The following is a 14,859-nucleotide window of genomic DNA, read 5'->3' on the forward strand; positions in this document are numbered from 1 at the left end:
GCAGCACATTCACAACACTATGAGCCTTATATGTACTTCATGTGTTTGTAGCATATCTGTAAATCAAATGCTGGTATATAATATAATAATAGTAACTCAATATGCTCAATATAATAATAGTAACAGTGTGCTTATATACTGCTCTTCTAGATAGATCGGTGCTCCACTCAGAGCAGTGAACATAGACAGAGCTATTATTACCCCCACGATACAGCTGGAGAGCTGGGTCTAAGAGAAGTGGCTAACCCAAGACCATCTGCTGAGCTCATGCCAGTAGTGGGATTCAAACCAGCAGAGGGCTGGTTCACAGCCCACTGTGCTACAGCAGCGTTGCCTCCTTTCCCTGTTGGGGAATCAAGTGACCCACAGCAGGATGTCTACAATGGGAAGAGGGCTGCATTGCCTGCATCTCAGATCCTCAGTGGATCCTCAGGTGCTTTCTTGCTCACCTACCTGCATCCATGCCTACACAGCCTCCTCTCCCTTACACTTCTTCCTGTTAGGAAAGAACCTAGCAGTGACCAGGCCCTACAGCCATGCCTCAGGTGGAAACTGCACCTCTTCCCATCCCAAGCAGCCAGAAATGGGCTGATTCAAAGGAAGAGGAGGTGGCAGTGATCAGGCCAGCCAGTAGGAGGCGCAAGAAGATGCACTGCACTGGTATTTAGTTTAATGCTATATTATAGGCATATGAAAAGCATTTCACAGCGCTGTGGATGTATTTTGGATTCTCTTATTATATTTTGCCTATCGATGTGCTTTATGGCACGTCGCAAATCTGCCTTGCCAGAATCTGGGCTATTCTAAACATGTTATCTATTCTAACAGCAAGCAACAGAAATGACTTTTTAAAGGCAGAAAGGAAAGAAAACATATAAAGAGAAGAGATCTATAAAAGCCGCTAACAATGGTTAGTGGAAGTGCAAACTTCATTTTCAGAAACAGCAGAGTTTCAAGGACCAGAATGACAGGGAGTAGCTGCAGGGGATCAATTTTGTTGCCATCAAGTTCTTCTCAAGAGCTGCCCTAAGACACCTGCACAACTGTTATAAACAGAGAGAATACTAAAGCAGACAAATGGTTGGTCTCACCCAGTGCAACCCTTTTTATGTTCCAAAGCTTCCAAGTATTTCCATAAGCCTCCTAAATATACAAGATATGCACTGTTTAAAAAAAATCAAAAGCTGCCCTATGGTATTTCCCCAGGATTTTTCCAGCACTGAATAATGGTGGGTTGTGCTATTAGCAGGCTCGTTGCCATACCACACTAGCTCCCTTCGAGGGGTATAATTTATTGAACTTTTCTAACAGTTCGGCAAAAGAGCAAACAGGAGAGTTACCACAAACAAAGCCCTATGCTTTGGGTTCCTGCTTGCCAAGGTAAAAGATAGCTTACAAAACTGGGAAAGTTTTTGCTCCTTGTTAGGCAGACAGAGAGAGGGGGAGGATTCTGATGCTTGTAAAGGGAGTCTGGCTATTGTTGTCAACTCTGAGTTGGGGGATTCCTGGGGATTTGAGGGCAAAAGCTGGGGAGGGTGGAGTTTGCAGTGGACGGAAGCTCAGCAGCAATGCAATGTTGTACAGTCCACCTTCCAAAGCTGCCATGTTCTCCAGGAAACTGACCTCTGTAGTCTGGAGGCCAGTTGCAATTCCAGGAGAATGCCCCCCCCACACACCTGGAGGTTGGCAACCCTAAATCTTGCTTAGGCTGATAGGTTGTGATTCCATTAGAGGATTGCAACGAAGCAGAGGGCAAGGAGAAAGGGACTGAGTGGAAGAAAGGGTGGAGCGGAATCAACTTATTGAGGTCTAGCAGCTTTCAACCAGTGCCAGCAGGGGAAATCCCTCATTCACAGGGGTAAAAATAGGAGCCTAAGGAGTCATTTTACAACAAAGAGAACGACCAAATCCAGAGGCAGTAAACCTATGAATATCAGAGCTAGGAGGCAACATCTAGGGCAGGTCTTGGCCTCTATGCCCCGTTGTTGGCCCTCTCTGAGAAGGTGTTAGTGTGGTAGTGCACAGTACTTCTAGAGTTTTTGATTGACACATCTGCCCTTGACCCATTTCAATCTGGCTTCAGACCTTGGTTTGGAACTGACATGGCTTTTGCTGCACTGGTGTACAATCTCTGCTTGAAGATGGACAGGGGACAGCCATCCCTGTTGATGCTATTAGAGGTATCAGCATAAATGACACGATCAACCACTCTGTTCTGATCCACCAGTTGGAACATGGCAAGGGAGTATCCTTTTTGGAAGTTTTTTTAAAAAATCTGATCAGACACAAAGAATTTCCACTGGAGGAGCAGAAACAACTGGGTGGGATTTGTCTTGTGGAGCGACACAACATTCTATTTGCTCGCCCGTGCTCCTCAATAGCTATACCAGACTGCTGAATGAGATCATGCAGAGGTTCAGGGATGGGTATCATCAATATGTAGAGGGCACCCAGCTCTATATTTCAGCTCAATACTGGCTGTGATCTGATGCTTTGAGGTCAGGAGGCTAAGGGATAACATGCTGGAGCTGAATATAGCCAGAGGTAATGCTTGGCTGGGAAGGCTGGTGTTCTAGAAAGACTGGATCCACTTATCCTGGATGGAGGGGACTTGGGTTTTGCAGAGCTGGTTAAGATCTTAGAAGTGCTCATGGACCTAGCCTTGCTCTTTGAAAAGCTGGTTGGAGTAATGGCCTAGAGTGCTTTCTATCAGCTGAATTGGATCCACCAACTGTCTTCTTTCTTAGAGTCACTCAAGCCTGCCATGTTCTTGTAACCACACATTTGAATTACTGCAACGCACTCTACATTGGGCTGCAAACTTCAGTTGGTTCAGTATGCAGCAGCTTTATTATTGTCAGGGGTAACCAATGGGAACAGACCTTGCCAATTTTAAAACAGCTGGACGTCTGTTTCCCAGTGCAGTTCAAGGTGCTGGTTAGGTAAAGGTAGTCCCTTGTGCAAGCACCGAGTCATTACTGACCCATGGGGGGATATCGCATCACAACGTTTTCTTGGCAGAATTTTTGCAGGGTGGTTTGCCATTGCTTTCCCCAGTCATCTACACTTTACCCCCAGGAAACTGGGTACTCATTTTACCAACCTCGGAAGGATGGAAGGCTGAGTCAACCCTGAGCCAGTTACCTGAACCCAACTTCCGCCAGGATTAGGGCTGCCAATCCCCCGCCCAGGGCAGGGGAACCCCTGTTCCCACCTCCTCCTCCCCGACCCCACTTACCTGGCCAGTGGGGGTGCCCCTTGTGGCACCGCCTGGCAGCATGGTGCACCCCTGGGCAGTGAAGCGCACCCCCAAGTGGCACAGTGCGCCCCCATGCCCCACAACGGGCCTATTTGGGGCCAAAACGGGCCCATGGGGCCAATTCAGCCCTTCGGTGCAGGAGCACACACTGGGCCACCCTTTGACCTGCATGATGACATCACTTCCCGGAAGTAACATCATCATGCACGTTGGGAGCATGCGCGCGCGCGCGCGCGCATAGCACATGCACAAGAAGGGACACCAATCGCCACAGAGGGTGAGTGCCGGGTTCCCAGTCCCCTGCTAGGGGACTAAAGGGATCTGGCAACCCTAGCCAGGATCAAACTCAGGTCGTGAGCAAAGATTGGGCTGCCGTACTGCAGCTTACCACTCTGCACCACCGGCCTCTTTAAGGTGTTGGTTATGACCTTTAAATGCTTTCACAGCCTCTGACCTACATACAGGGATGCCATCCCTTGGCTAGCCATCCCTGGAGTTTGGTATTTGTGTGGAGGGGAGGGATCTAGGCATTCTGCAGTGTTGCATGATACTGCAACATCAATTCCAGACACATACCAGCAAGTGACATGCAGCATCGCAATGCTATAGATGTCTCCCATCTACAGGTAAGCCTTTGCATATATCCAAAGGACTATCTCCTCCCATGAGCCAACAAGTCTCCAGGCTGCCCCTTACTGGCTGTTCCCCCATTTAAGGTGTCCCATTTGGCACCAATCAGAGCCTGTCCCTTCTCCTTTGTGGCTCCCACAGCACCATCTTTTAAAATCTTTATGCATTTCTGCAAGGCCATTTTATTTGCCCCGACTATTAAACTGCGGACCATTGTAAGGACACTATGACTTTAAGTGGGAGGTGCTTAACAGGTTCTACACTTCCCAGAGGGCTTTGCAAGAAGGTGCCAAGAGATCTGGCTGGGGTAGCAAGTTATTTGTTCTCTCTCTAATACTGTTTTCTAAGTTAAGTAAATAGTTAATAAAAGTTCATCTTATGTTGTACTGCATCCTGGATCCAGAAAGATACTCATAAAGAATGTAACATGGTGCCAGAACAAAAGCTACTGATGAACAAAAGCTACTTATGTTTTTTAATGCAGCTGGATCAGAGACATTAGATTTAGTCAGGGCTTTTTTTCTGGGAAAAGAAGTGGTGGAACTCAGGACCGCACAATGACATCACTTTGGGTCAGCTGGAACAAGGGGGGAGTTTTTTAAAGTTTAAATTGCCCTTGGCGAAAATGGTCACAGGGCCGGTGGCCGGCGCAGAGGGCAATCCTCTGTCTGGAGCTCAGGGGCGGGGCCACTGGCCATGTGAACATTTTCAAGAGGTGCCGGAACCGCGTTCCTGCTAAAAAAAAGCCCTGGATTTAGTTAATAGTTTGCAAATTAGTGAAGAACAACAAACTAGTTATGAGACTGTCTTACAGAAATTTCAAGAATATTGCTCCTCTAAACTAAATGAAACCTTTGAGAGATACTAGTTTCATATGAGATTGCGGAAGGAAAGGGAAACGTCTTTTGAGGGAAGAGGAGTATGTTGAATCTTATTCTATTGATTTTAAATTTCAAAACAGCCCTGAAAGCAAAGGAAGGACAAAAATATTTAAATAAATAAACAAGCTAATTGGGCACTGTCAGTGCGATACTGAGGGACAGGGGCTGAAAGTGATCACGGAGCTAACCAGGAGTTATGCCAGCACATCACAAACTAACCCCAGCGTAACCCCCCATGATGCCTCAGGATCCTGATCCGCCCAAGCCTTCTGCCAGTGCCCAGCTGTGGCAGCCTGGCGTGACTGTAACCACAGTGCAAGTCCCTGCACCAGCAGGCCAAGGGGCAGGCTGGGGGTGGTGTACAAGTTAGCTCCCTAAGCCGTTTCAGGCCCAAGAATGCTCCCAGCAGTGGCAGAAAGTTATACCATGAAAAATGACAGCATAGCCCCATAGGCACCTACTGTACAGGAAAAGTCAGCTGCCCCATGCCCCACCCAAGCAGCCCAGCAGAACATAGGATGTTGACTACTGCAAGGACTAGGGTTGCCAGCTCCAAGTTGGGAAATTCCTGGAGATCTGGGGGGTGAAACCTGGAGAAACCTGGAAAAAGTGGTGTTTGGGGAGCGAAAGGACCTTGGCATGGCATAATTCCATAGGGTCCACCCCGCCAAAGTAGCCATTTTCTCCAGGTGAACTGACCTCTGTGGCCTGGAGACCAGATGTAATTCCAGGAGATCTCCAGCCACTACCTGGAAGCTGGCAACCCTAGGAAGCATGAATCTGCTTGCACCCCCGTGGCAGCCGAGCCCCTTCTCCCATGCCCACTCAGCTCCCTGGGCACCCTATATAATCTTTAACCAGGGTGCTAATAACTCCAGGTAAGTAGGGAGGCAGCCAGAGGCTCTGCCTGAGAGCCTCTTGCCATGGGAACCTAGAGTGCAAGGTGGTAGAGGGTGCTCACAGTGGCTGGGCAAGAGTGTGCAGGGGAAACTTTGTGAAATCTGGGGCATACCTCATGCTCACATATGGGAGGATAACCATGTCCAGTCCCCTTGCAGGTTACCTGTCACCTGAGTCCTGGCTTGGGGAAGGGCAAGGGTGCACAGACAGGTAAGAAGGAGCTCTGTGGATGAGGTGCACTGGGAGGGAACCCCTGCCCGTGAGACAGTGTTGCCCATGCCTGCCATAGAGGCAGTCAGGCAGGGAGCCCTGCTCAACCTGGCTGTTTTGGGGGAGAGGGCCGCAAGCAGCCCATGGCAGGGCTCTGCTTAGACACCCCCCCTTGGCCGACCCCACCCTCAGGCAGTGGAGAGGGCACTGCCACAGGCTCTGGTAACTAGGTACTCGCTTCAGCAACTCCTCAAAGTTGGCAGGTGCACAACCCTTTTTCTGTCTCCCTTACAGGATAAGAGCTCCAAGCAGCCACAGTAGCAGAACACCCACATGCAGATGATGAGCACCATCCCACCAGAAGGACATCCCCCATCTGACTGCTGGCAGAAACAGTGACAATGGTGCCACCGCTGCTGCTGTCCCCAGCCATGGACTCCTTCCCAGGATGTGGCGGACCTGCCCATGGCTTGCACAAGGCCCAGTTCCTCACCACACTTGCCCTCGCCATGGCCAGAGGCACCTCAGCATGATGAGTCACCATTGGGCCTTTTGGCTCATGGCAGCGGAGCAGGTGTCAGATGATTGGAGTGAGGGGGCGAGGATGACACAGGGCACATGCAGTGTACCCAGGGCCCAGACACCCAGCCTGACCACCTGGTTTCTGCCCCTCAGGGGCCTGCATGCTGTCAATTGTTACTGAAATGGAGGCAAATTTTTGAGCCATGACCCCCTCGTTACAGGCTGCAGTGGCAGAGGTGACTGTCCTCCAGACTCTCAGTATCAGTAGTCCCCAGAGCTGGAGGCTGCAGGGGATCCTGTACCATAAGCAGACTCCACATCCTCTGAGAGGGACAGAGCAACACTAGAGGGGAGTTTGGAGGAGAACCACAGGCTGATGGGATGGGCAGACCTGATGGGGAGGGTGTAGCAGGCTCCAGCCCGGAGGGGGGTGTTGGGGACATGGAGCCCAAGCCAGGGGCCTGGGCACGGGGCCATCAGCCTGTGCAGCACATCCCCCCTACTCTCTCCGTCATGTGTGCAGTGATCGAGAGGGAGCAGCTGGAGACATGCGGCGAGTGGAGAGAGACTGTGTCCCAAGGCCACAAGTGCATTGCTGGTGTGGCTGCATTGGCAGCAGCAACCACAGCCTGCCTCGGGGATCTGCTGGTTGGACAGCTCATGGTTGTGGCTCCTGCCCCCCATCCCATTATCTGTGGGAGTAGCCAGGGGACAATCCACGTCCATTTCCTCATCCTCCGGGGGGGGGGGGTGGCACAGGGCACCAAATCACTGTTTCTGCATGAGGTTCCCCAGTGGGACAACTGAGGTCAATTTGCACTGGAACAGCCCCCTCATCTGCATAAAGGGATCCTTTGCAGAGGCAGTGACAAACTACCCTCCTTGCACCCATATGGCCATGGCTGGACAAGGATGGCCAGCCCTATCCAGCAGGTCATGCAATGCTGGCGTGCAAGGGTGTCATGAGACTGCAGGAGCCGTGGTGGGACGGTGGTGGCAGCGGGCAGCAAGGATCATAGCCCACACATTGGCTGCACCTTTGCTGGCTGCTGACGCACCTGTTGGGGGGAGGGCAGGACAGCCATTGGGGGATGCTGGGGGATTTGCCAGAGGAAGAATGGGGCAGGCATTCTCGCCAGGGGCCTCACCGTGCCTTGGCATGCACAGCCGCCAGCACAGCTCTCCCACCAAAGTCCTTTGGGAGCAGACTAGCGGCACTGCAATCATGCAGCCTTGCGGGCCTCAGGATTGTGTTACCTGTAAAACAGGACGCTGGACTAGAGTGACCACTGGTCCAGTCCAGCAGGACTCAAGCAATGGCAGAAGAAAAATAAAAATAAAATAAAAATGCTGCTGGCAATACATCAGTTCCAGGGACAAACCTGAAGTGACATGGAGTAACTCCAGGAATCACTGGAAACACTATGGTAAAACCAATTATTCCTAGAGTTATCTATTCTTACTTCCAGGTTGTTCTCAGAACTGGCCTACTGATATTGGCAATGCTGCTGATGTCACACATCCCCATGCCCCTGACCCCACCCCACCCTCCTGTTAGTTTTCTGGCTCAGCCCAACAACTCTAAGCTGGGCTCTTCTCACATTCTTATTATCTCAGTCATCACGGCTGGAAAGCGTCCTACTTCAGACTTGGGAAAAGTACTACTCATCATAAAAGATCATACTAGACAAAAGATAATAAACTAATTATATCCTACCTTGTACTTCCAAAATTGGAAGAGGAGGCTTCCCTGCATTTATTGTTCTAATGCTTGCATTGTTATTATCTAAAAGATTTGTGTCAACACTTTTCCCTTGCTAGCTATATGAGGCAGCTGACTTTTGTGTTTTTTTCCAAAACGTTAATTCAACCCCATTTGATAATGTGTTTCAGTCCTATGGGCTAATTAATTTCACTCAATTTAATATACACATTTTATAGGCACCTAGTGTATTGAGAGGAAACAATAAAATTATCTGTGCACCAACTATAAAATTCCTGCTATTTTCTTAACAAATATCCTCCCTTGAAAGCTTAATGGATGGTTGTTTATTTTTCAGAGATGGTTTCCCCTTAAATAATTTCCATAATATGTAACCTGGAGCTTTGCCTTCCACAGGCAATTGCTGAAGAATTGGAGGCCAGAAACAGTACTATTTCATATCAAACAAACAGAAAAATGGCTCAAATAAAAGTTTAGAATAATAACTAGCAATTACTGAAAGCCTTAAATAAATGGAAGCCAAGCCAGGAATCAGACTATTACAGGCCACAGACAATAGATTACCAGTGTTCTGTCCTAGCTTCCACCTCTAATTGTACAGTTTTCCCATTTGTTATATTCGTGTCCCGACCTGGATAGCCAAAGAAACACTTTGCTCTAGCCCTCCTTCTGCCCTGCTGCCAGCAGCTGCAGGCAAGGCATCTGCCTGTATCTAAACTGAAATATCCCTGATTTGGATAGCTTAGGCAAGCCTGATCTTGTCAGATAACAGAAGCTAAGTGGAGTCAGCCTTGGTCAGTAATTGGATGGGAGACCTTCCAGGATTGCTATGTAAAGGCAGGCAATGGCAAACCACCTTCGTTAGTTTCTTGCCTTGAAAACTCCACTGGGGGGGAGGCAGTTGCTATAAATCAACTATGACATCAGGGCACTTTCCTCCTGCACCATGAGCAGAAGTGACCAGAACTCCTGGTGATGTTTTACCTTAATGGGGGGTGGGAGGTATCTCCTTGTGAGTTGGGGGAATTAGCATTCAAGGAGATGCAGCAAGAGGGGGTAACTTAGGGATCTCCACCAATGTATACCAGGATTGTTCTCTTAGAGAACTCTCAAATAAACAAGCAGATATTCTACAGGAAATGTTTCTTTTATTAACAGAGAAATAAAAGGGAAATGTACAGAGAAACACACAAACAACATACATACAGAGCTAGCTAAGAAAAAAATTGAGGAAACAGGGAGAGCACTTCAGGATAGGGTGATAATTACATTACCAGTCTTGGAGAGGGGGAAGGTCCGTGGGAACACCAACAAAATGACCAATGCTTCACAGAAGAGAAAGAAGAGCTCAGACATAATCTGAGGTTGCATAGTTGGGTCCCAGAACACACACCCATCATGTGCTTGAGGGCAGCCCAATTATAGGGCAAAATGTGTCCAAGGCAAAACTTGATGTCTTGTCTCAAGGATAATGGCTTGTCCAGGATTCGGTTTCGCTTTCTCAGCCATGCCGGACGCTCCTCTCGGCAGGTCCGGGAGGAAACGACCGGGCACCCTGACCGGGCGGCTGATCTGCAAGGATTAGCCCCCAGGACTCCCAGTTAGGGAGGCAGGATCCGGGACGCTGCGGGAAGAACCTCCCGGAATCAATGCGGGGGGGGGAATTGCCCGTTTGTCCCTATGGAGGCCGGCAGACGTGCGCGGCGCCTTGAGTGCCGCCGGGCAACGAGAAACGGCAAATAAAAGAAACAGGCGGAAGCCTGTAAACAAGCGAATCCCTTCTGTTCTACAAGCGTTTGTGAAGGAGAGGTTGATCTGAAGAAGACTTGCTCTTCCCCTTTGGTGAGTTCCAGGATCTGGCTGGCGCCCCCCCCCCCCAAATGGCAGCAAAGAAGCAAAGTCCCGCTCTCGGTAAGTCAATCTCGGCTACCTTGCAGAAGGGAGAGTCGCTCGAAGAGTTGGTGCGCAGGGCGGTGGTGGAAGCCATAAAACCCTTTGTTGACAAGCTGAACGAAACTGATCAAAGGGTGGGCTCAATTGAAAGCGAAGTGAAAACCATTAAGGAAGTAGCGGGGGGGGCAGAGAAGTCTGCTCTGGAAAGTGCGTCACTTGTGAAGGCTACGAAAAAAGAGCTGAAGTTGGTGGAGAACCAGCTGATCGGGCTACAGGTGGAACGAACGCAGACAACTTTGCGTCTCCAAAATGTGAAAGAGGAGGAAAATGAGGATCTGTGGGATTTGGTCTCGGAACTACTGGCGACACCCGCGAGGACAACTAAAGAAGAGGTTAAAAGCGCCATTTTGGAGGTCCGTCGGGCTTCTTCAAAATATGCAACAAAGCGACAGTTGCCTCGCGAGATCATTATTGACTTTTCATTTTAAAAGATTCGGGACACTATCCTATATAACTCATACAATGCGGATTTGGACTTTATGGGTCATAAAGTCAAGATTTTAAAGGACGTTCCATTTCTAGTCCGGAAAAGACGTTTTAAGTACAAAAAGTTCGCAGCTCTTCTGAGGGACCATGGAATAAAGTATAAATGGTTACTTCCGGAAGGAATATGGTTTAGACATAAAGATCAAGCCTATAAGATACTATCAGAAGATCAACTAAAGGATTTTGAGGATAAAAACCTGGAATTCCAGTGTACCAAGAACGAAAAAAAGGAGAAGCCTGAGGGGGGGGGGGAGGAGAGCACCGCAGCTGCGGTTGCACAGAGAGAATTGCGTCCGGGACCCAGAAGGGGGAGGAAAGTTTAATTAGAATTTGAAATGTGTAATCTGTATGATTAACCACCCCATCATCATTTTATTGAGCTATTTTTTTCTATTATGGCAGTATGAAGGGAAAACATTGAAGTGTAGTGTTGAATGTAGTTTATCCTTCCCTTTATGTCCCCTTTTCCCCGCCCCTTCCCTTTCTCTTCATCCTTTCCCTTTCCTTGTGATAGTCTTGTGTAGTGTTATTGTAGTGTTGTGTAGTATACTGAAAAATAAAAAATTTATATAAATAAAAAAAAGGATAATGGCTTGTCCAGAGGTTTGGACAATAAGGAGAAGCTTAATGGCTCTACCAGGGTAGACAAAAGGTGTGAATGGGGTTTCATGACCCAGTTATTGCTGGATGGGGAGAACTATCAGGTCTCTGAATAGCTCTGATTGGGAAGGTGGGCGAGAGAAGATATAGAAGGGCATTGATGAGATAAAACAGGAACTCCTGGAAGACTTCTTTGTGTCACTTAAGTGCTTCTCTGGGGCGTGAGGGGCAGCTAGTCGATCTGTCACATCTGGTAATTTTCCAACTCCAGCTGTGGTTGGCATCTGCTCTGCCTTTCCAGGCAGTGTTTTGTGCTTATGGGACAAGAGGAAGAAATTTATATTACATTCATAAACTGCTCTTTCAGTATGAGGAAGGGGTCTGACTGCTAACAATAAAGGATGCAACCTTCCAAAGTCAGTGAGCCAGCTGTGCAATTAGGGGACATACTACCCACAGAACAATGGTGGGTGATTGGACAGCATGCCTATCAAGAACATACCGGCTGAGTCTCTTATCTCCCCTCGCTGCCCCTGCCTACCAACTGCCACCCTGGGAAACAAAATAATTTGTAAACCTTCTGATGCCAATGAACTGTGCTCAACTCAAATTTTTATTAGTTACTTTCTGAATGCACACCCCTATTGATCTCTTAAAAGCAAAACCATGGATCTATTCACCCAACATAAAAATGTTTCGTTCCAACACTGCAACCTCAAGCTGGAATCATCACACTGTATATTGCTGAATTTTGCCTTGGGTTGCCATTCTTTGTTATAGGATAGGTGATGTTGTAGCGAAGGCCTGGGACAGGAAACGGCTTCTGCAATAGGTCTATATATGCATGAGAAGAGGCAGTTTGTTCCTTTAAAATTCAGCTTGCATAAAGGAGTGATTCTTGTACGAGTTACCTGTGCTACCAGCCAGTTAATGGTTCCAAGATTGCTTTCTGAACTAACCTCTCCAGGGAGTGAGATAAAACAAAGCTAATTAGTTCCTTTTTGAATTTCTCACTTCAGCTCTGCCTTTTTGGATAGCTCCTTAATAAACCGCTTAAAGTCGAGGCACCTGATGAGAATAAGATGGCTGAATAGACTTCAAATTCTTTTCCTATGTATGTGTCTTTCTGCAAGAATTTGAGATGGGGAATATGGTGAATGCCAAAGAATGTATCAAGAGGTTTCCGGGGGGGGTTTTGTTGCCGTCCCAGACAGATTTCTCTTGTTCTACCTAAAATCCTGCTGTTAATGTGGATGTGTGAAAGATGAAAAAGGCAGACTTTTAAATGTATTTGCTTCAGGTTTTTTAATCAGTTGGTGGTCCTCAGGAAAATGCATTGGTAATCAATCACATTTCAGCATTGTTGAATTTGTTGTGTCATCCACATTCCTTTACACAGCTGATCTGGCCACCTGGATTCATGCCACTGTAACATCGAGGCTAGACTACTGTAATGCACTCTACATAGGTCTCTCCTCAAAGTAGATTCAGAGACTCCCGCTGGTGCAGAACACTGCAGTTCACTTACTCTTAGGACCTAGATGGAGTATGCATATTACTCCCATTTTGCAGTCGCTCAATTGGCTTCCCATCAGTTACTGGCCTCAATTCAAGGTCATGACTGTCACATTTAAAGCCCCTCATGGCCTTGACCCCTCATATCTGTGTGAACGCCTCTCCTCCTATGTTCTGCCATGGCAGCTTTGCTTATCTGAACAGGGATTTCTGCAGATATTGCCCTGCAGTTGGGCAAAATCAACAGCTGTCCACACAGGTGCTCTCTGTGGTTGTCCCTATCTCATGGAATGGCCTGCCTGAGGAAGGCAGGAAAGCTCCCACTGCTGGCTTTCCATAAACTATGCAAAACTGAATTATTCAGGAGGGGTTTCTAGCCAGATTACAGGGCTATAGGGAGATGCTTTGGTTGGGACATGGGACTATATACTACACTGTCTGCTGATGTAGATAATCATCACCAGGGAGTGTCCACTTTGCTTAACAGTCCATGTAAATTAGTTACTCGTTGTTTCAAGATTTCATCTCTATGCTCGATTTCATGCTTGTTTTCAAATTTCCTGCCGCCATACCCTATTGTATCTGTTGACTGAATATCCTAACTGTTGTTCATTATGGTACTTGCTGCTCAGTGAACATCCTGACTGTTGTTTATATTGTATTTCACTTGCACAGTGTAATGCACCTTGGATCTCAGTGAGAAAGGCAGACTATAAATGAATAATAATTCTACTGGAAGCACATTTTCAATACTTCATCCACCTTTCATACCATCAAGTTGTGCCCATTTAACTTCCCCACATTTACCTTCCCCACCCCCCACCGTTGTTCGATTCTTCTTTTTCTAGGAACCTGGACATCTGGATCGTGGCTTTTAGCTTCTTCACCTCCACAACCATCACCACCAGCAGTAACTGCCTTTTGGTAGAACTTTAAAGGACAGAAGAAACCTTTGTCTATGACACTAGTGGGTATTTTCTTCTTCATACAGGTTATACTTCTTTTTTTTTAATTTAACACATTATTTCAACGTTCATTTAAAATATGAAAAATAAATACTGTTAGGGAATCTGTGAAATTTCTCAGGAACCAGCTATCTAAGGTGATTACTGCCTCTTTTTCGCAAGGTTTTATGTACCTCCACAGTCTGTGGAGCATTCCTCCAAGGTTCTGTTAGTTTATCATCAAGCGCTTCATACTCTAAAAAAAAACCTCTCTACCAGATAGGAACTTCCTGGCCAAGGCAGCTGATCCCTCAGCCTCTCTGGGGTGTAACCTACCTTATCTCCAATCTGATCTGATCTGTAACACTACACATCTAGGTATGCAACTTGCAGAATCAGAGCGGCTGCAATCCTAAGAACTTTCCCAGGCGTAAGCTCCATTGAATAAAAGGGGACTTACTTCTGGGTCGACCTGTTTTGGCTTGCTCTCTCAAGCACTTGAATATGATAAAGTGGTTTTAATGGGGGGGAGGGATAAAAAGACACATAATCTTAAGTCAAATTCTGTATCTACATAGACTGCAGAACAAACCAATCCTACAATCTTAACCAGTTACTAAAAAATTGTATTTATATCGCCAGATGGAGAGGGACTCCCCAGATGTGGAAAATCTGGAACCCAAGTCTTTTTTCAAGGAGATGCTAAGAAAGGAAATGTTTAGCTTCTGGGATGTTGGCCCAAGCTACTTCAAGAGGACTGAACTAATCTGAGATACTGATTTAGTCATAACCAGTGTTAACCCAATTCCCAACGGTCTAAAGCATTAGAAATACTTCCCTTGAAGCTAAAAGTAATTATCCACTCTGTGGTTCTTTCAAAGACCCGCAAAGTGTATTGTTTCAAAGATTCAAATGAGCCATTAATAAGGGGAAAGTTAAAGTTCTGGCTGGGGACATTTGCAACTGATTCCCCTGACAGGTGGGTTGGGGAGAGAAGCAATGGCCACAACTTCCTGGGATTCAAGGAAACTGCATTGATTTGATTTAAGACGTTATTTATCCTCTAGCAATACTAACCTCTCTGTCTCCCACCATTTGGAACAGTGAAAGCAGGCGTTAGGAAGCTAAAGTTCACTTAATGCGCTAAAAAGATTCAAGAGGTGGTTTAAATCTAGTCCAGATTTGCAGAAGTTTCACTTCAAAATGTATAGATGATTTCCTAGCATAGTATTTTCA

The sequence above is a fragment of the Eublepharis macularius genome, chromosome 2, assembly GCF_028583425.1.
Source record: "Eublepharis macularius isolate TG4126 chromosome 2, MPM_Emac_v1.0, whole genome shotgun sequence".
NCBI classification, from domain to species: Eukaryota; Metazoa; Chordata; class Lepidosauria; order Squamata; family Eublepharidae; genus Eublepharis; species Eublepharis macularius.